Source organism: Tympanuchus pallidicinctus, unplaced genomic scaffold (assembly GCF_026119805.1).
Source record: "Tympanuchus pallidicinctus isolate F22 unplaced genomic scaffold, pur_lepc_1.0 scaffold7, whole genome shotgun sequence".
Taxonomy (NCBI): Eukaryota; Metazoa; Chordata; class Aves; order Galliformes; family Phasianidae; genus Tympanuchus; species Tympanuchus pallidicinctus.
This window is the reverse complement of record NW_026294791.1, coordinates 308,968-331,702: the sequence shown is the minus strand read 5'-3', so window position 1 is coordinate 331,702 and position 22,735 is coordinate 308,968. Positions and strand designations below refer to the sequence as shown.

The following is a 22,735-nucleotide window of genomic DNA, read 5'->3' as shown; positions in this document are numbered from 1 at the left end:
GAGATGATTATATTCCTGTACTAAAGTGTGTGCACCTTAATAAAAAAAAAAAACATAGCTAAACTGCATATGGAAAGGGTAACATTGTAGATTTATCTTTTTTCCTGCATTCTTTTATAGCCTCCATTTGCTTTTGTTCTCTTTTTGTACCCTTCTTGCTTTTATGTTTGCAAGTGATAAATTTTTCCATGTTTTACATTTTATATTTAGTTTATCTCTTTATTTTGTACTCATTTTGCATTGAAAATGGAATGAGTCTTTAGAATAATACAGCTGATATTGAATTTTTTAAATTGCTATTGGGTATATACTGCGTAAGGTGGTTATCTGATCTCTAACTTAATCATGTGAAAATATTGCTATGGGGAATGCTGGCTCAGTAACAATGAGACCCCAATGCTTTCATAAAATTTATTTAACTATAAACCCATTATAAAGCATTAATATAGAATTCTCTTACTTTCTGTCACATTCAGGTCAGATTTATCGTACACCGCTGCTGAATTCACACAAAAATTGAATTCATAGACTTACAGGCTCCGAGCTGTACACTCTTTAAGCTTATCAAGATATACTACTGTGCTGAGGATTTCATAGCTACAAGTCTACAAATAAACAAAACGGAGGGGTTTTGCAGTTCAAAAGTTGAGATTTGGGGGTAACATAGAGCATCATGTATTTGTTCCACCAGAGCTAACACTTAGCTACAGCATGAGGAAAAAAGGCAGATTAACACCCTGACCACTTCCATCACCTTGGAAAGCACTTCACACAGCCCTGGAATCTACCAGAGCCATAATCATATCCCATGCATGTCTACCATAGCTGTGAAAATAATAGCACTTTTTCACAGCAATCACCTAATGCCGATGTTAGGATTGATTCAGTGCTTTGTGTGAGTTCTGGGCACATGTTCTGTAATGGCCTCATGTTCTTCATGGCAAAGTTGCAGTGTTAATTTAACTCAGCACTGTGCAGTGTGTGGTTTCCCTTGGCAAAGTGAGCACTCCTGCAGATGGGGACATTCCGTTCAGTGTCGTTCCGTGCAGAGCTGCACAGCACAGCAATACAGGGGAAGCACAGCAGTACAAGGGAAGCACAGCAGTACAGGGGAAGCACAGCAGTACAAGGGAAGCACAGCAATACAGGGGAAGCACAGCAGTACAAGGGAAGCACAGCAGTACAAGGGAAGCACAGCAGTACAGGGGAAGCCAGCAGCCCTCCTTGCTGCCATGGCCCAGCCACGTTCCTTCAGTGCTGGATCTGAAATCCAAGCGCTGAGTGTTGACTGGCATGAGGAAAATGCAGAGCACTCTGCTGGTGATTTTGTATTAATCTGCAGTCACACGAGGTGATGGGACTCAACACTTTGTCCTATCGGCCAAACTCGCAGTCCCCCAATTTGGCTGCAATCAGAACTGATGGGAGCAGCGGTCTGTCCAGGTGAATCAGAGCACAGCTCTGCTCTGTCCTTGCCTTAATGTGCAACAAAACCTTGTGGAATCGCACACCGTGGATTTGGCACCTGTTGCTCACCTAGACTGGCTGCCTGCTTGTGATTTGATTCAGAAGGACTGGATTTCCCTGTATCATTTATAGCTTGCAGGAAATCTGATAGAGATGGCAAGGCTTGACAAAGCACACTGCCCTTGCTGAGCATCTGCAGGCACAGGCATTTCACAGGACGCTTGAAAGCTGCATCCTTGTAAAGTGCCCTGTATCACAAATGGGTTTCTATTGCTACATTAATTCAACCTGTTCAGGGTCTCTAAGCGAAATTATTTCTCCCAGATTTTTTACTAAATGTAGTACTGAGGATAATGTAGAATGATCACAGCGCTGAATTGTATTCCTCATAATATGTGACCTTTGCAGTAACACCCAGATCTTACTGTCTGCAGAGGATCCTGCCAATACCAGGTGACCTTTGCCTCATCTGACTCCAGTGAAAGTGGAAGAAATGCAATTACTTCCATTGGCAAGGCCCTGATACACCAATCCTGTTAGCTATTATGTTGATTTCTCCTCACGTTATTTAACGTGAGATATTAGGCCCAGAAGATGCTACATATGAAGTTAGAGAATTACATTAAAATAATGGGAATCTATAAAGTGCATTTTCCCATTCTGAGCCCACCCTGAAATGAATTTTAAAGGCATTTACGTCACACTGCGAAGCAAATGGAGAATCTTTTTTTTTTTTTTTGCAACCTAATCATGCTGTTTTTGGTGAGTTTATCTCTATAGGACCATCAGAATGTATGAGCAAGTCCAATGCTACAGCTCAGAAGGCCAACATCAGAGGTTTTCCAAGGAAAATGATAAAACTTCTAAGCTGATAGTTAACAAATACAAGTCACTCAACAAAGCTGCTGTCATGCAATTATTCTTCTCTGAAGCTTCTAGGTTATAGAATTCAATATTAAATATTTTCTGTATTTTCCACAGCAATGCTAATTATTAGTAATATTGGCTGCAGACCACGACTCAAATGACAGCTTTCAGCATTAAGCTCAATGACTATTAATTCTTGAAGTGAAGCAGGGATGGTTTTAAGTAGGTTACCTTCTCAGTCATGAAATTTAAACTGGTGATCAACCCCATCTTGAATCTTTGTGGCTGCTACCCTAACTAAAGTGGAGGTGGAAACTTCCCTTCCATCTGATTTTTGGGGTCATTACATTTGCCAGTACAAGTCGTTATACCTCTGAAACCAAAGTCAACCACAGCGTAAATCAATGGATGGATCTGGACCATTAGTTTCTTTATGTGTCCAGGGGCAGTAGATATCATGTTTGATTTTTCAGGCAGTTGATTTCAGAGGCATTTCTCTGGTGTAAAAGCAGGTTAACAGAGCAGAGAATTGGTCTATCTGAATACTACATAGCTTTCAATATACTGATGTGGAGTGCAGCTGCTTCAGAAGAGAGCAAAGGGTTAAAATGGTAAGATGTTGGAGAAAGTAAGCTGAATACTTCAACAAGAAGCAAGTATAGCAGAATACCTTGAATGTTAACTTCCTTTTAAGTGTATTTTGTCTTCTATTATGGAAATGGTTAATATAAAAGCATTTCTCATCTGTTTTTCCAAAAAAAATTTATTTCAAGAACATTGCACATTCCCTAAGGAGAAAAGCAATATCATACAATTGATGGAAGCACTGCACACTGATGAAAGCATGGCTTATTCAAGTCCCTGCAATTGTGATACATATTAGGATTTTCTGCATCTTATTTCCCTGTGTGATGTGAGATATGAAACTAAAGTTAGCCACTGAATTCCTAGCTGGCAGTGAGCTGAGCTAGTTGTACTGATTATAGCTGGTATAGTCAGCTGTACTTGAAACTGCTTTAGATCTTAAAATTTGCATCTCAGCCTGTATCCAGCGCAGCTGATTTCCCTCACCACTGCAGGAGGATTTGGTCCTTCTGATTAATTCTAACGTGGCAGTTCCCAGGTGAGTCATAAGGATCATCAAATCATTCTTGAAGGGTACAGTCAGGTGAAATCAAATCCTCATGATCGGGCACCTCAGTCAGAACCAAAGAGGCCTCTCGAGTCTTGCATACCTGATCTTTAAAGTAATGTAGATATAAACTGACCGGATCTCCTGTTTACCTCATCCCCAGAGTTTATTGGGATTTCAAACAGTAGGAAACCCAACACGAGGCAGTATTATTGACAATCATCAGAAGAAACACAAATCCTCAAAGCCTCGACTCATGGCTTTGGAAAGCACATGTGTTCCTCTCAGTAACAACAGCCTGAAGTCCAGATCAAGCCCTGACAGCTGCCATCTAAAATGCTGCCTGCCTGTACGTCATTAAAAATCAAGAATTACGTATTTTAAAAAAATACATCTTAACTTTCAGTGGGATAGAAAGGAAACAGCTTTCCCAGCTTTCAATCAACTTAAAACTTAGTGAGGACACTGTCATAGATCTCCTGGCCCAGCTGAGAGAAAAGGAGTCTGAAGGGAGGCTTCACGGCAGCCCTACAGCTCCTCACGGCGACTCTACAGCTCCTTGTGGCGGAGTTGTGCCAGAGTTTGGACATCCCTACCAACTTGGGATACTTTGCTGTTCCATGATTTTAGCCCATCCAAACCCAGCCGTGCTGACAGCAGCCTTGAAGCACCACGACAGGGCACCGGCCCCGCACTGCATGCCCAACCAGGTGCTGCCTGCTGCCTCTGCCGCCACACCAAGCACCCAGCTGCTCCCCAAACAGCTCCCTGCAGGCCCTCAGTGCCTGCTATGGGGTCTGAGCATTGTCTGTCACCTGGGTGCTAACATGGAGATCCTGTCCAGTTGCATGTACAGAGTCATCTCTGAGCGGCTGGCTTTGTTAGGGGCAGACAGCGACGCACCCCTTCTGCACTGTGGGTCTGGCTCTAGGGGCAGCCAGACCTGCTCTAAGGAGGGATGTCCTCAGAGCCTGCGGCCAGACATCTCAAAGTAAATCACACAAGACTGGAATTATGTGTTATATGTCAATGAATCTAGTGAGATGCAAATTGAAACAGAAGATTTTTCTCTGTAATGTACAATAAAAATTCAATGGTTAGCAGCTGATACAAAGCATATAAATATGTTTTCAAATAAGTGCAACAGCTATGAAATCAGGAATCGGTAAGTCATTATGCATTTCAGCACAATAACGATGAACCCATTTTTCTGGCACATATGAAATAACTAACTCATTTTAATTCTTCATAAATAGGAGATAACAGCTTGAGAGGCATGCTCCATGCAATTCATTTTTATGGCTGTCTCCTCCACACTCGATGCTCCCATGACAGCGGGGTCGGGACAAGAGGGCGCGTTGTGCATTCTTTCTTGCTTTCTTTTCCATCATTGCTTCATAACGTGGCTAACATTCAACAAATAAATACATATATAAATAAATAAAAAGAAAGAAAGAATGAAACAAGAAAAAGCAATTTAGCGCATCAGAATACCACTTGACTGATGTGGACAGAGATCACGTCATTACTAACTTTTTCTGTAATTTATTTCATTTATCCATGCTTCGTATCTGTGCTGTTGCTTTCTAATCATCACTCCCACCAGGCATTGTTTTCCTATCAAGGCAGCAACTAAATGAGCTGCGAATTAGATCTATATTACATCAGCAGTGGGCACTGCAGATATTACCCACACATTAAAAGAGAAATTCAAATGAAACAAACAAGAACATGTTCTTTCCTATTTCTGAAATTGATCCTGATCCCACAGTTTAGTGGCAGAACAGCGTTCAGGAGAAAAAGATGAGTTTTGTCACAAGCAAGCTATTAGATGAGATCATTAACTGAAATAAGATTACTGCTACTCTGTAATTTCATTCTTCTTTGTTCTTAGAAGATTGACTAGAATAGAAAAGGACTGATCCTCTGTTATGGTAACAGTCTAAAATTTAGAAGTCTGAGTTATCAGAGGATTACACTTCTGCATATAAGAAAGGCCAGCAAACAAAACCAGAGACCCACAGCTGATGGAGACGGTCAGTGCTCATCTCAGAGCCAAAACACCACGTGTGCCCCAGCACAAAGGGAGCAAGAAGCGACAGAGCACAGAGGTATCAGCACAAAGCAGCCTGAATACATCCACGCTGGCACTTCTGCCGTGTCATCTCACCCCAGTCTTGCATCCACCAGAGCAGCAGTGCTGAGCTTCCCACACAGCCTCTCCACTCGGCTGCACACCCCTCAGGTCAGCATTCTCCTTCCACTGCTGCAGCCCTCTCTCCTCTCCTCTCCTCTCCTCTCCTCTCCTCTCCTCTCCTCTCCTCCTCCAGCCACTGCAGGCAGGGCCAGGTGGGTGTCTCCCACACCTCCCCGTTACCATTGCCATCTCCATCCCCTTCTGTGTTTTTCTCCATTGCTTACCACCAACATGGATTGTGGCCCTCTGCCCAGACTTTGGAATAATGGTATTTTTCAGAAAGGCCATATTCCTCCCAGATCCTTTCTCCATAACCAAAGGAGCAGAACCACGTGGCTGCAGTTAAACCCGGTGCCCCACACCTCTCTCAGCTCGCTGCTGCCAGCTGACTGCATGCCTGTGCTCCATCACTGTGATTCTGGAAATGTGGAAGGGCTGCAAACCAAAATCTCTGCAAATATTTGCTTTAATGTTTGATGAATTTGCTTCAGCTGTGTTTACACTGCTTTTGTGTTCGCTTTCTCCCAACATTCATGCATGGAAACCTTGCAAATATAATCTGAGGCTGAAGAAAAAGGCCTGCTACGGTTCCTGCAGCTCACAAATAGGAGCATTTGGTGCAGAAATCCCTGCATGGAAAGAGGAGTGGAAGCATGGGATGGCTGCTGGTGGCATTGCCACCCAAGGGCTGCAGAGCAAGTTCCTGTGCATTGGTGCCATCACCACAGGATGGGGACAGGCACATACAGCAGCCTGCATTGCCTGCCCAGCGCTGAGCTCACCACTCCCTGTACCCACCCCAAGGGCTCACAGCATCCTCCCAGCATGGACTAACTCACAAAGCACTGAACTGTGTGGATAACACAGTTTGTGACACAACTGATCAGTCTTTGTGTTACAAAAGATGCAGTTCTGAAGTAAGAAGTCAAATGCACATGGTTTGTGTGAATGACAGTGAAGTCATCGGAAGTGGGTGTTTCACCCACTCCTTGGATTTTGTTTTAGGAGAGAATTAACAACATTCTTAACTCCAGAAATGCAAAAAATATACGTGTATATTGAGAGGATTGGTAAGTTGACACAAAACAGAAATCAATGAATTTCTGTGTATTCAAGAAAAAATGTGACTCATAAAAAAAAAAGTCTGCTGTTCTTCCAAAGAGAAATGACTGCAGCTCCATTGCTGTGTTACTGGGAACGATGGAGACATGCTGTATATTACTTTTACTCACATTTGCTTTCTCCTACCCCTATTATCAGTGTTAAAATTCAAATCAATAGCATTATTTATATGCCCTAAGTTGAATTTTGTGCATACAGGTCATCCATGAATTAGGCTCTGGCAGTGCTTCAGAAACAAAATAAACACGAAAGTGCCACCATCTGACCTCAACGTACTTTTTATAGCAAGCAATACTCTATGTCTATGAGCACAGGGAAGACAAAAATAAAGTCTGCCATAACAGGATATTGGCATTCATTGTGCAGCTGGATCAAGACAAAATAGCTGTCAGCTTCTCCCCTGCCCCTCAGCTCCTCGTACTTGGAGCTCTTTGTTCTACATGTGATACTAAAAAGTTTGATCCACGCTTTCTCTTTGTGTTTATACATTATTTCTCTTAATAGAGGAAATAAAATGTGAGTGGGTACTGTGTCTTAAGATAGATTCATTGCCAAGTTAACATTGAATGTTATTTTAAAATCTCATAAAATTGACAAGTAGAGTGGCCCGATGAGTTGTAATAAAGAAATTTTGTTTGCTTTGAGCAGCAGTCAGAAGTAATGGTTATGTCTTCAGACTTACAACCAAAAAATGTCTTTGATGTATTTTATAATTTGTGTGAAGAGAAAGAACAGCAGCACACAGCGAGGCCAAATGCCTGAGGAGTGGAGCCGGAATGCAGCGATTCAGACTGGGGCTGTGTTTGTGTTATAGTGAACATTTTGTGAGAATGGGCAGGACTGAAAGCACACTGGAACAAGGGGTAAAAGGTAAAACTGCCCTGTGAGACAGGCATGCTGGTGCTGAATGATCACAAAAGGGGCAAGGAGGGGCACGGTGCTCAATGGCAAGCTCTGCTGTTGAGCTCGGTGCTGACAGTCTGTGGTATTTTATGTAATAAGGGAAAAAGGCAAGTGGGGACACAAAAAACCTGACCTTCCCTTTGACTGCCTCAGTTGGCCCATCCTGGCAATGCAGAACAGCTTCAGAGTCCCTCTGCAGGAACATGAACCAAGGTTAACCTTCATGGCCAACGCTCAGAAATATTTCTGTTTCATTAAAGGGGAAAGTGGAGAAACAATACAAACAGCAGTCAATGTCAAAGTATTTGTATCCATTTTAAAGTTAAGACAACACACAATGGATGTGACCAACCTGCCCCCAGAGCTCTGCACTCCTGCTGATGGTGCAGGAGATAGGCTCATGGCAAGGCAGGCTCCTACCTGCTCCTGCTGCTACGGTCTGCAGGGTGGGAATAAAGCACACGTGAATCTTCTTCAGTCATGAAATAATAAACCTTGCACTTTTTTTCTTTAAAAAAGGAAATTTTCCTGTAAGTGCACTGCGATAATAAACACCTGTTCAGTCTCTGTGGTCCCTGTGCTGCATTCCTGGTGCTGCCCCTGCCTGTCCCTGCACTGGGGCTGCACCCTGACCATTGGCACATGGGGTGCTCTGAGTAACAGCCACACACAGATGTGTGCTGAGAAACAGACGTACGTGTCTGTATGCAATTCACATCTGACCGATGGGATGAAGTACAGAAGAAAATGGAAATGCAGTGGGGAAAAGCACAGCTGAGCCTTGGTTCACGGCTTGTACATCCCAGCTGCAGCAAAGAACAGAGCAGACAAGAAGGCCTGTGAGGCTGAAAGCTGCTATAGTAGCCTTTGTGCTGTATTTCAAGTGCAGGCAGCCTGCACACCAGCACTTAAATGAAGAAACAATTCCTGCTCGTGAGAGGAGGGAGGTCAGCGTTTTACATTTGCAAGGGCAAAGATAACAGAAAAAAATGCTCTTTGAGCAGCAGCTCCGAGCCACCTGTCCCCGAGGTTGGGTGCAGGAGGGCAACAGCAGCATGGAACCCCCAGCCCTGTCACCCCTTCATGTCCAGCACAGAGCAGTGGTTCTGCCCAGGGCTGCAGGGCTGGAGGAAGTGCCCCCTTGGCCCCAGTCCTCCTCCCCACTGCACCAAGAGGGCCCTCAACACATCGGGAATTGTAGCACCAGGCTGAGCACAAACACAGCTCTGTGCTCACATTGTTTTGCAGGGAGGAACAGGGAGGGCCTTCCTGAGCCAAGACTCATGGCAGAAGCTCCAGTGGTTACATGAAATAAGTCAGAGAAACACCAATGAGTCATGTGTGTGTGTGTGTGTGTGTGTGTGCCAGACGTGACAGAGCGTTCAGAAGAGTGCAATGGATATTTACATACCTCTTCTCCCTCACAGGAGTAATATTGACAACACTCGAGGCTTGAATATGATTTTTGGTGTTTTGGGTGTGAATTTTTTTTGCAAAAGCATTGCCCATGAGCATTTAGGGTCATCACGTGCGGGTGGGATCTGTTCACCATGCAGTTCGTGGACTCACTGAGCCCTCTGAGCTGTCCCTGCTGTGTGCCATCACCACCAGTCAGATGGAAGGATGCACCAATGCTGCTACACTTGTGTTTTTCGGGTTAATTCCAGTAGCATCAGCATATTGCAGATCCAATTAGCTAATTTCTTACTGTCTTTGTTTTCTTCTAAAATATCCATACTCGTTGTTGTTAGCTCTGTAATTATGGAAAATGCCAGAACATATTTCAATTATTATTATTACTTTTATAGCCCAAATGACACTTCTAATATCCTCCTGCATGCTTATTGCCATAGGAAATTGCCACAGGAGCCCAGTAACATCTCTTTCTATAGCTGATATTTATGATCTTCTTTGGCCTCTCCCAGCACTCACACCCATCCACCTGCCACAAGGCAGTGACTAGACCAAGGTTTTCTTACAGGACTGAGCATAGGCAAAGCAATGGACATATTTCAGGATGGCAGATGGCAATGAAGCCATGCAGTAATGGCTGATGGGACCCAGAGCTGACCCCAGCTTCCCGTGGGCACAAAGAGTGCAGCCTTTTCTCCTTCTATCCCTCCCCGTGACACAGAGACTGAGGCAATTACTCTGAGCAGTTTGGTGATATGAATCCTCACATAATTCCTGCATATGTACCCAGATGCAGAAGCAGACCTCCACGTGCTCTGAGCAGAAGAATGCAGAGAATCCTCCCCTCTGTTTTCTCCTTCAGGGCAGTGCTGAACACCAACTTTGGTGATTTTGCCCAGAATCTCATTTTACATGATCAGCAGTTCCTAGGAATTATGTGCCACCCAGATGTGGAGCATGCAGCTGCCCATGTCCTGGGCAACACGAGTGCCTTCCTTGAGGAGGTACCACGATTCCAAGCAAGATGTCCCCATGGGCACTGAGTTTGGAGAGCAACAGTGAAAGGAACAGAGGGTGCAGGTGCCTCGCATGAACCCACCGCCACAAAGCCGAGGTTCTGCGCTGGCTTCTCCCAGAAACACAGGGCTGGGGCAGCAGGGCTGAATGCTCAGCAGCACCCATCTGTGCAGGTCTGACAGCTGGAGTGCAGCCCCAGGGCATGAGCTGAGAGCCAGACCTTTGGCTGGGGTAAAACACTGAAGAGATGCATTAAAAAGACCCATTTACAAATGTACCTTTCCTATCTACATCTGCCTTGGCAGCACTGGGCAGATAGCTGCTTGGCATTTGGGCTGGAATTCATTTTGTGAACAGAAGCGACAAGAGCAGAACTCAGTGCCCAGTGTTACGGATACGCCGCTCATCCTGTATTTCTCACCTCACTTCCCAAATTGCTTTCTAAGGACCCAATCCAAAGCCTATCGAAATAAACAGGAGCTTTTCAATTAGCTGCAGCAGAATTTGGATGGGGCCCTGTGTCTGACTGAGTCACTGCTGCATAGGAACTGTGTTGTATCTTTATGCACTGGCTCAGTACTCTTCTCAGGCTGAGATCTCCAAGTGCTATGCACAGCAGACTATTTGTATGTGGTTTTAACTATAAGCCTCAGCATCAATGAAGAGAAACATGTCCTCCTTCTTCCCTATACCACAGGCATGTGTCCATCCCTTCCACAGTGCCAGAGGCAGCACCAGCTCACACAGCCTCGTGTTCCCTGCTCCCTGCTTATTGCCCCCGTGGCTGCCGGAGCCACATCTCGGTGTGCTCCATGCAGTGCAGATCGGGAGGCAGAAGAGCTGTGGTTCCCTTTCGGCAGCCCCAAGCCAGGGCTCTGGGACAGTGCACTGCAGCTATGGTGCCATGGCCCGCACAGCACTCACAGCACCCCTCTTCTTGTCTGTGGGAAATAGTGGATATTTCATCCATTTCCCAGAAGCATTTTCCTCTGCCCGATCTTTGAATACAGCCCTGCCAACAGAGCAGCTGGTGCGCATCAAAAAAAGTCAAAGCATTGTAGAGCTGAGCTCAATAATTAAACAAGCAAGACAGTGCAAAAAAGAAATGCACTTTAAGTGACACCAACCTAGTTTCAGTGCCAGAATACCATTTTGAAAGCATAAGGCCAAAAGCCACATCCTGGAGGGCCTTACAGCATCAAGATGCATCTCTGAATTCCTGCAGAGGGGATCAGCTTTTTACTTAAACTTTGTCACATCCTCCTCTCAGGAGAGCCTCTTTTAACTTGCAGATATCTCTGACTTGCACTGTAAATTACTGCAGCCGCACAGCCCAAAGCAGCAGGCAGTGCTGTGCTCCAGCGTGTAAATCCCTGCACCAGGCACCGACAGCTCTCACTGCTCTGGCTGAGTACACTGAGTGCATTCATCACAAAATTAATTGTGCAGATAAACTGCAACGGAGCTCCTATCTGTCTGTATTGGCAGACCAATGTAATGCAATCAGCTTCATAGGCTGGAATCTGTGGCATCCGTCTGAATGCCAGCAGTTATGCCTATGCTGAAGGAGACACACAGGTCCCAGGTCAGCTGTTCTCAGTGAGACTCTTTGTGCAGCCATGCGGAGAGCCCCCAGTATGCAACAACAATGAGGTGGGAGCAAGAAGGGAAGAAGAAGCATCCCAGTCTTACCTCCGAACCCCTGAAATTACAAGAGAAATATTTAACCCAGATAATTCATATTTAACTAGGATTTAGACTCGTAAGAACAGGCATTTCACTTGTTGAGATTAGATGCAGGAAAGCAGACAGCAAAAGGTTGTCACGGCTTTATCCTCAGTAAGGCAGAAAATGAGCTCCAGGCTTTGCTGTCCTTACGAAGAGTGCTGTGCTGACTGCAGAGCTCATCCCACACTGTGATGCTTCGGCTGTGAGCAACCCAAGCTCCACACCTGCATGTGCTGCTGGGAGAGGCTCCAGAACCCCCTTCTGCCCTGGGGACATCCCCCTGTGGGCCTAGGGGCCCAGAAGGATTCCACTTGGGCACTGTTAGCTTCCCAGTGCCAGCGTTAGCAACGAGCTTCATGGTGAGAAAATCCTCCACATGTGCTTCGTGGGAAGTGGAGAGCTGCCCTGTTTGGCCAGGGGACAGGTCCTCAGCATCCCGTGTGTCACAGCTTCTCCCATTCTGCACTGTCTTGGCAGAGACAAAAATAACCAAAATCCATTACAGTCTCTTAATTGTCACTTTCTCCCGAAAATAGATGTTTGTGTAAAGAGTCACAGTAGTCACCATCCATTATGATGGTCTGCTTTGGCTTCTAACTTTAAATAAACAATAATGTTTTGATAAAGTTTGCAAAAGCATAATTAGTCCTGTGGGCACAATACTTTCAGACTTCAAATGCTCGTTCTCCAGATGTACTCTTTGGGTTTATAGATTTTTAGATTTGTAATTTCAAAGGATCTGATTGCAGACTGCTGAAGCTCAGGATTTGGAGGTTTGGGGTTCACTCGCATTCAAGATATCATTATAGTATTTGCACACTGAGAGATGTGTACACATTTCTTCATTTTCTTTGTTATACGCACCTGTCACAATCTGAAAACACGAAAAAGAAAAGCCTGTCCTCCACGCTAATTCCACTGGGATTCAGCAGCACACAATCTGCTGCATATTCATGAAGATCTTATTCCTTCGGCGGGCCAAAACACCACCAAAGAAGTGAGCAACTCTCTGAAAAGCCGGAAGCATTGCGGTGAGGTGATGGGACAGGACAGGAGGTGCCCACGCAGGTGCCTGGGCAGGCGGCTCAGCTCCGGTGCTGTGGGCATCCCACCCCCTGCCCCCTCCCTGTCCCGTGCCCATTGCACAGGGAGCACAGTGTGGGCTGGATCTGCAGCATCTAGCAGCAACTGTGTGCTCAGTCAGCTGTGCCTGGATGCCCTGTGATCCCAGCTATCATCAGCCTGCTTACAGAGAAATGGAGTGCTGCAGCCTGCACCTCACCGACCGGTTCATTGCTGGTTAGCCTGACTTGTAGGTTTATTTCCCAAATGATTAACTCTTAAGAGCTTTCCCTGCGCTGGAGTGACTGCCGTTCTTCATCTTTAGGAGCAGCGCAAATTCTGCTTGGGCTGCAGTGAAACGCTGAGTATTTTGTTGTTTATTTTTCCCCCTGAAAATGCCAGGATGGAATATGACCTCAGTGCCCACTGCTGGCCTCAGCTGAGTGACCCTCAGTCCATGTGAGCCGCAGGGTCCCAGAGCCAACAGCGGGCTGCATTCTTCAGTGTTTGGAACAGATTTTCTCCCTGTGAAGTTAACAGCAATCACTTCTGAAAACCGAGTGTTTGCTTGTATTTGTATTTGTAGGGAAACCTGCAGCTCTTCTCTCCCTGCCCACCACCTGACCATGCCAAGGAGGTCAGGGCTTGGGGAAGGCAGAGCTACAGCCTTTGGGACATCATGTGCAGGAGGAGCAGAAGCAGTGTGTGCTGCAGGGCAGAAGGAAGGAGGAAGCATCCAGGAAGGAGGCAGTGCTGCACTGCAGCCCACAGGAGCTCGAACCAGGCAGCAGCCTCACCAAATTGCTGTGAGCCAGAAGCTGAATGAGTCCAGGCTGGGTGATCCAGACTGGATGACCCAGATGTTCTCTTCTTTAGATTTGACCCACTCCAAAAATATAATGAAATAAATAAAATACAACATTGCAACTTTCTCTACAAATACTGCATTCATGTGCTAACGTGCCGGCAAGGATGACATGGAAGATTTATTCATCATTTTTACTCATCATTAAGGTTTTACACGTATCACCATTTCTGTACTATAAATTCCAATAACATGGGAGCAGTTTACCAAACAGCAGCAGAAATGGAGAGAATGAATTGCTGGGAACAAAAAGCCTTAACAAACCACACAAATTTCAAAGCAGGCTGTGTTAGAGGTTAGTTATGCTCCTTCATTTGCTATAGCAACGGTCATTCTCCCTGCAGTCTTTACAATGTGGCACCATTTTCAGCTGTTTTTTTCCTGTAACCTCTCGGGTGGCCTGGAAGTCTGTAGACATCTCTTAATAGACTCTTGTTATGAAAATTCCTTCATGGGAAGCATCTGGAGATAAAAATCTTTCATGTCTTTAACTCGGGGAAAAAAAAAAGGAATGGGGTTTCTGTGGTCCCATTGTAAAGAAATGTGTCATGAATTTGCCTGCAAGCAAGAAAACACTCTGTTGCTATTTATTTTTTTTAACTAATGAGGAAGAATCTGGTTATGTTCATTCCATAGTGTAAGCTTCTCAAAAAGCAAATCCAGCCAAATTTATTTAGCAAACCAAAGATCGTTGCGATGACTGCTTTGTTTCCCCAGGTTCGTTCTCCACAGCAGGACGCTCACTTAGGGTTTGTGTTTCCACAGTGTGCTCACTGGGGCTCTAATGGCCACAAACTGTGTCCCCATGCCCTAGGATCAGTTCTGCAAACAGAGCTGTTGGTGGTGGGCAGTGTTCCCATGGGGTGGCATTGCTCCAGCACGGTGTGGGACCCTTCCAATGCAGGCAGCCTGTGGAAGGACCACACTTCCCAGTGCCAATGGGAGATGCTGAGAAGCACCAACAGCATCAGCTGCTGTAAAACAGCTGTTGGAGAGGAGAAAGGCTGTGAGGAGACCTCACTGTGATTCTTGAGGGGAGCTGATAAACAGGAGGGAGAGTGACTTTACACAGGAGATGATGGTAGGACAAAGGGAACAGCTTAAAGCTGCAAGAAGGGAGATTTAGGTCAGAGGCAAGGAAGAAATTCACCCAGAGGTGGTGAGACCCCAGCAATGCTGTCCAGAGCTGTGGGTACCCCATCCCTGGAGGTGCTCGAGGCCATGGATGGGCCCTGGGCAGATGGAGCTGGGGGTGGGGACACCCAGCCCACGGCAGGGGTGGAAATGGGGGGCAGTGAAGTCCTTTCCAACACAGCCATGCTGTGGTTCTATGAAATCCATGCTCCACATGTACCTCCAGCCAGCACCACACTGTGAAGCCCCTCTGAGCCCCGTTCAGCACTGCAGCAAGTTGCTGGTGTGCACAGGACACAGAGCACTGCACTCCAGGGCCGCACTGCTCACAGGGCCACAGCTGCAGGGAGGGCAGTGTGGGCACCAGCTGCACCCAGTGCTGTGTGTGGGTGTCATGGCACAGGACGTGGCTGTTGGCTTTTATGAGAATTGCCTTGTAAATGAGGGTTTGTTGAGGCACTTACTGACAGCAATTATTTAAATGAAGGAATAAAGCTGGTAAACTTGGTTCTTCTGAAAATGTGTACTGAATTGCAGCATTAATAGATACAAATACTGAATAGCCACTCAAATACAATTTGAAACTCCTTTATCTCATTTTTCATCGTTCATTGGCTTGACATTCTTCAGAAACATAATTTGCAATATCGTGGAAAATCATTTTTTAACTTCCCTCCTCCTGACATCCATTCTATATAAACATATAAGGTTTAGACATGGAGACATATCATAGACTCCCAAATCAAGAGAAAGGAAGATAAAAAATGAGGTTCATAAAAACTGATTTTCAGGAGATCAAATTATCTGGCTGGATCAGAAACTATGTTTTAAAATGTGTGAGGTTGATTTGAAACAAAAGAACTCAGTGTTGCCACTAAAGTAAAAACAATAGAAGGTACAGTTCCTACAATTTAAATTGTGGGAAACTTCTGGAGACGACGCCTGAAAAACAACAGTGCTGGAAGAAAAGTTGTGAGGTTGTCTTGATTTGTGAATGGCACACTTGATGGACAGTTTGACAAAGCACACAGTTATTTGAGTTTAACTTTTAAAGCAGAAGAAATGCAGGTGGAAAAACTTCACCCACCTCCATTGTGAGAGAGGCAGTGAGATACTGAACACTGCTGTTAGAAAGGGGTTGGAATCACACCGAAACTCTCAAAGCTGCACAGAGATCTCCAAGAAGAACCTGCATCTTGAAGGCTCCCTGCTGCATGGCACCAGGGAGCTCAGCAGCTTGCAGTGGCCCAAAACACACTGAAGGTGATGGCAGAGGGCTCCAACCTGGCACACAAAACAGTCTGCACAGAAATTATACAATTCTGAATAAGCCAAAATGGATTTTTTTTTCTAGACAATATGCCCTTACTCAGTCACAAGGAAAAGGGCTTCGGGGAAGATTTACAGGTTTAATTTTAGATCTGCTGTGATTCAAGAGGTCCAACCAAGGGGAGGCAATATTCACCCACAGAACTGTGGGTGCCTGATTCCTGGAAGTGCTCAAGGCCAGGCTGGATGGACCCCTGGCAGCCCAAGCTGGGGCTGGGTTTAATGGCTGGCAACCCTGTCTATGGACCTTCAAGCTAGGTGATCTTCAAGGTGCTTTCAAAAGCAAAAATCAAAAGGCATTGATTCTGTGGTCAGTCACGCAGCCACAGGTGAGGTGAGGTGACAGATGGCCCCACTCTCTGCTCAGACCTGAAGGGATGTCCTTCTGCACTGCTCACCTCGAAGCCTGTGCTCCATGACATCTGCAGTGAACATGGCAGCACCAACATTGCACAAAACTGGAATGGATCAAACAGAGGAAAGGCCTCAGGAGAACGGAGCTGCTGCACTGTCATGCAGAAGGGAAATTATAAAGTAAAAGTGCTGTTTGCCCTTCCACCATCGGCACAGCACAGAGCATTGAAAAAACAATAGGATCCAGCCCCATGGGTGCAGCTGCTGGAGAAGAGGCTGCAGGGTCTGTGCTGGAAGCAGACTTTCACAGCTCAAGGGTAAACAGCACAGAGAGGATCTAAACTTTTCCTTTTCACAGACATTTAAGGAGTGTAGTGGCAATGCTAAGTCATGGCTTGAAGCAGTGATGGAGCACCTGGTGGAAGGCAGGGCCAGCACAGAGGAGCTCAGGTGCATGCAATGTACCTGAGTGATGGAAGGGCTGGAGCCAGGATCCACCCCTGCCCAGACCTCATTTAAGGGCTGGCAGTGGATGAGAATCTATTTCATCAGGATGTCCCTGCTAACATGAAGATCTTGGAGGGATTCTGAAGGTAAGCAGTTTCTTTTCCTTATTTTTGCACCCACTGCTTTTGTGTCTGAGAGGATTCTTACTTGCTGCAGCCTGAGGTCTTACATCTCTGCTGTCTTGTTGCAATTTCCATTGCATAACAGTGCTTAGAGGAAATTAAGGGATATTATAGAAATGTGTATTATAAAAGAGGGGAGAACAGGGGGATTTCTGCTTCATCATGTCCCACAGTAATTCTATAGCCTATATCCTGGGTATTCAGTGAGAAATATACTAGTCTTTACTCAGTTGCCATTTATTCAGAAATACATCTTGACTTAGGACTCATTGGGATGTGGTAATTGAGCAGCCTTAATAATGAAGATAAATTTCTGAGCATATCAAAATATTTGTGGAAAGGAGTCAAAGAACTAAAAAATGCTCAGTGATTCCTCACGCTCTTGGAGCAAAGTTGAAGCTCATGTTCCATCTGTAACACTGTTTCATTTCAGTTTCAATTACAAGATTTTATTCCTGCTATTAATTTCTACTGTCATCTGAAATCTAAGGATCTGGTGTAGTAAAATTCAATTGTGGTGGGAATTGGAAGCTTCTCTGCTGTTTGCTGTGTTCAGTCAAGAAGTGCACACTTTTAAATCAATATAAATCCTAGCAAGTATTGTACAAATATTACCAGAAACTGTAGAATTCTTCTTTATGTTAATAATGTTATGAGGTTTGCCTTAAATGAACTCACTATTGCTGACTATTTGCTACCAATTCTAAATTAACTTTTGGACCTCTGTATTGGGACTCTGTGCTCTTGGCTTCAGATTCTTTGTGCTCCCTTCCTTGTAAAACAGGGAGTCTTTAGCACTTGGAACTTGGTGCCAGCAGCAGCCATCTGAGCATAGGGATGAAGAGGAGAGGAATTCACTGGGTTGCCTTCGTGTTCACCTTCCTCACTGAAGGACAACTGAAACCATTGTCAATACACAGCTAAATGAATGCTCAAGCCCCCAGAAGACAAAATCTGAGAAGAAATCAGAGCTCTTTCAAGTGCTGGCAGAAATGAAAGATAACTCGGGTTTCAGCTGTCTGCAAGAATCTTTGTGTTATGATCCATCAATCCCTCTACTACACCAACCAGCACCAAAACATATGCTTTGTTTTTCACGTCATCCCAATGAGAGTTCAGCATCAGCTGCCAGCTAAAGCTCTGCAAAGGTAATTTTGTGCAGGATGGAAGAAATGAGTGACAGGTTGCACGTCTGGAACCTCACTGGGTTCCATCCCAGCTCCATGGCTTGCAGCTCTGGTCAGCAACAGCACATGCAAAGGACTGGGGAGCAGCATCAGCTGAAGCTGGGTTCTGTTATTTATTGGATGAACTATTTGCTAAAGAAGGCAGATGGGAAACTTAAAACACTTATGAATATGCATTTTGTTGGTTTTCCCATTATGTCATCATGTGACATTAGTAAGCAGTCATTTCTAATTGACTTCAAAATCCATTGCAAAGAGGCTTTGCAAAGCACAGGGAGCATGTCCCACTGGTACTTGTGTGGTGCCAGCCCCATGTGGGCCAGGAATGCTGCAATGACTGCTAGGCAGCCAGCAAGGGGCCATCTCATTCTGTCTGCTGGGGGCAGGTGCTGGAGCTGGGCAGACCTCAGAGCTGCACTGGGTTCTGTGAGGCTCTGTTGAAGTTTCCAGGAATAATTCAAGACAGAGTTTGGACACCCTAAGCAGGGGGGCATGCTATATACCTCCATTTATACCACAGTGTATTCATTTCTAAAAAGCACAGAAATGCCCTCCAGCTTTCTGTCCTGCACATCCAGACCCACACGGCTGTGTGCTCTGAGCTCAGGCTGCCCCAGCTCTGCTCCGTTCCCCAGCTGCCAGCAGCACAGTACTTAGCAGGAAGGTGGCTGCGCTGCCAAACTGCTTCCTACACACACACTGCTCACGTGAGTGAACTGTATTTGCTGTGAGCATGGAATTATTTTTTTACACTTGTGAAAGGAGCACAAATAGAAGGGCCCTATTCCATTTTTGTGTGGCAGTTCCCAGGATGGCACTACAAAAACTGTGGCCCTTCTTCAGGGTCCAGCCTGCTGAGAGCAAAACGGGGAGAGGGGAAGGAAAAATCATCTCTAACAGGATTTTAACAAAGTTATCAGTTTTCTGTTTAAGCCACTGAAGACATGATACTGACAACAGCACAAATGAATTAGAAGTCTGCAACAAAAAACGCTCCCAAAAATTTTGTATTTGCACGGCAACCAGCTTATTATATTTACATGAACATCTGCTGCAGGTTCACAAAAACCTTTAAAACAGATGGACATGAAGAAAGAGCTAGTAATTAACAAAGCTATATGTTGATTAAATCAGTGTGTGGTTAATTTTAATGATTACTGATCCTTATAGGAGTCCATAAGACTTCTCAAAATTAAAGCCACTTCAACTGATGAACTACAGCCGCAGAGCACAGTAGTGTTTGCTGTCCTCATCCTGCTCCCATGGAATTAATTGGAGCAAGTAATTGTGGACCTGTGCCAGAAAGGGCTGTTGTGAGCATCCGTTGTGCTTTGAACACAGAAACTTTCCAGGATGGATTTCTTTTGAGCTAGAGCAGCCCCTACAGAGAGCCAGTGCCCAGTGCCCAGTAAGACATTTTGGCAATGAGGAGTCTTTGGTAGGATGTTCTCGTCACTGGAGTACTCCTTCTGTGCTTAAAACTCTTATTTATCTCACTTTCCAGCTTTGGATCTCCTTTATCCCTGCCTACTTTGAAAACCTCTCTGTTTCCAAAGTTCTGCTCCCTGTGTTCATATTGAGACTGGAGCACATCCTACCCCTCACTGCTGAGATTGTCTGCTTCCAGCCTTGCTGCCTGGCTGCTGGCCCTCTGTTCCCCAAGGCCTTGTGCACTCCCTTGCTCAGAGCCAAGTCCCACTGCTATCAGTGGGTGCCTTGCAGACTGCTTTCCTCCTCTGCTGTGTTTGTCATCTCGTTACAAAATGTCAACGTTATCTAGTGGTCCTATTTTCCACACCCACAAGGTGATTGACACTAATTAGAATACATTTCCTAATTACTCATCAGACAAGTCTCGCATCAGCTGTTCTGATGTGCTAACAAGCCCTGTGGCTCAGCTCTGCTCTGCTCTCCCAGCTCTGGCTGGGCCTGCAGGACCCATTCCATCGCAGTGCCTGCAGGTCGCAGCCTCTCCTGCCAGCCCCACGCATCCTGGCCCCTCACATCTCCTGTCAGAGCTCAGCACTGCCCCTCCACTGCACTCCACACTGTGTGGAGCCATAGGCTGTGATGAGATCTCCCCTCAGTCGCCTCTTCTCCCGGCTGAACAAACCAAGAGACCTCAGTTTCTCACCACATACCTTCCTGTCCAGACCCTTCACCATCTTCATAGCCATCCTTTGGGCACTGTGAAAGCCAGGGTAGTTAATAAGTGCAGATGACACCACTGTGATGGTCTCCAGCAACATGCAACCCCTCAGCAGCACTAAGCATCCCATTAGCATGACGTACCAGCACCAGCTCTGCAAATTGGAGCCACCAAGCCACCCACCATGTGCCATTTCCAGCACCTCTCAGCCCACAGCCAACACTGCTGGCCCCAAAACAGGCACTGTCCAGCAGGACCAGGTACTGCTAGACCACAAGCTGCAAAAAATAAACCAAACCAAAAACACCAAAGCCTTGGGATGTTTATGATCTCAAATGAATAAAGTATTAAAAGGGAAGGCCGGAATCGCAGGGTTAATTTACATCTGAGCAACTACAGTTTTCCTATGGAAAACAAAGCAGAATGGCACTCCCACACTGCCTGGATGATAGAGCAGCAATCTGCTTTACCCCAACACATTTTCCAACAGGTCTGTTCATCACGTCACATCCACAGGACACCGCGTGAGCGTGTGCTTCCTTTAGTAATTGCTGGGAGAGTGCTGAAGAGCCATGTAAGCAGTTTGGGATGCAGCATAAAAGAGAACTCTCTCGAGGCAATTTCTGGCACACAATGTCTCCAGATAGCATTGTAGGGCCTTCTGCACATCCCAAAGGAGATATGCAGAATAAAATTGGCCCGTTCCTGGAGAAAAAAAGAAAAAAGTGCATTAAAAATACCAATTCTCTGTTTTACAGTGAACAAGAAGTGAAATGGGAAGGAAGGAGCCTGCAGAGCTGGGTGCTGCCTGCCCTCCCTGCCCCTTGGCAGCAGTGCCATGCAGACGGGCGGTGGGGCAGGCAGGGCTCTGCCTCCTGCCCCGCAGCGATGCAGTGAGTTACTCAAGGTGACCCCAATAAAGATGGAAAATGATTTAAATAACACAACCAGCACCAGTGCTTATATTTTAGATGTTTATGTTTGATACACTTGAAGGAGAAAGGCTTAAACAGATTTGCAAATCCAGCCTGGTGTTACACTAATTACTCTAAATGAATTGAGCGAAGTGTGTAAACTGCTGAGTCTGTACTATAAAAACCTTCCATAAATACTAGGCACTGGAATCCAAAATGCTTCAGCTTGTCCTTAGCAGACAGGATTATTATAACAACTCTCAGTGTGATCACAGGACGTCCATAAAGAAGCATTCCAATATGACATTACTGTGGGTATAACCACATGAGGCTTGGAACCACGCTATTGCCACCACTGGGAATAGTCTGGCCTTAATCTAGTCGTATACTTATTGTAAAAGCATTGTTCTCTCTGCAACCAGTTTAAACTAACACCAATTTTTGTTCTTCAACAAACAGAGAGTGTTTCTGGGCACTACACAATAGCAATGCCTTGTAATTTTGTAAATCAAGTTTGTTTCTGCAGAAGTCTATGGGAATAAAATAGGATTTTACAGAACATCTAGAAGCATAGTTTTATCAAAGAGAAAACACACCAAAATGGCCTGATCTCTAAGCAGACAACTCTGATTAAAAGAAAACGGAGGAAAAAAGCTCCGAAATGCTCAACTCAGGCATCACAGATAAGAAATATCACCATAGGCTGCCACGGAGCTTCACTCTCATTCAGCAATCCCAGGGATCAACAAAACATTGCTAGGAATTATTTCAGTTAGTGGAATGACACTGCGGAGATTACATTGATTAAAGCAATAAATCCTAAGTACGGATCAAAAGCATCCAATATGGAGAAAGAATGCTGAGTAGAAGATGGGAAGCACTGCCAGGAAGACAGGGAGCAGGGAGCTGTGGGCTCCAAAGGGAAACGGTGAGCCCAGGGAAGGGGGCAGTGCCGGGTGAGGGGCACACATGGGTCTGACCTTGCGTGAGACTTGGACCATCATTTATTTTACCTGCTGCTTTCAGATAAGTGCTGCAGTCGCCAGGAACCGTCAACTGAGGAAATGGCATCAGGAATATTCAGAGGAGTATCAGAGAGAGGCGTGCAGAGATGCCTTCCCTTTACCAGGCAGCTGCTTGCCAGAAGGTGGCAATACAAAAGAACTACCACTAAGACAAAGGTCAGTAATTCCAACCGCAGATTTCAGCCTTTTTCAGCAATGCACCTTCAAAACTGGAGGGAAGATGGTTATTGTAATTCATTTT

At 45.5% G+C, this 22,735-nt stretch overlaps 2 long non-coding RNA genes across 2 annotated transcripts in view; one reads left to right on the top strand and one right to left on the bottom strand.

Annotated features, from left to right (window-relative positions):
• Positions 1 to 22,735, bottom strand: part of LOC128072782 (uncharacterized) — a 409,786-nt gene that overhangs the window by 352,570 nt on the left and 34,481 nt on the right. The window lies entirely within an intron of this gene.
• LOC128072776 (uncharacterized) lies at positions 16,944 to 20,595 on the top strand. Its single transcript, XR_008202428.1, has 2 exons — positions 16,944 to 17,183; positions 18,004 to 20,595. It is a non-coding gene; the product is annotated as an uncharacterized LOC128072776 (long non-coding RNA).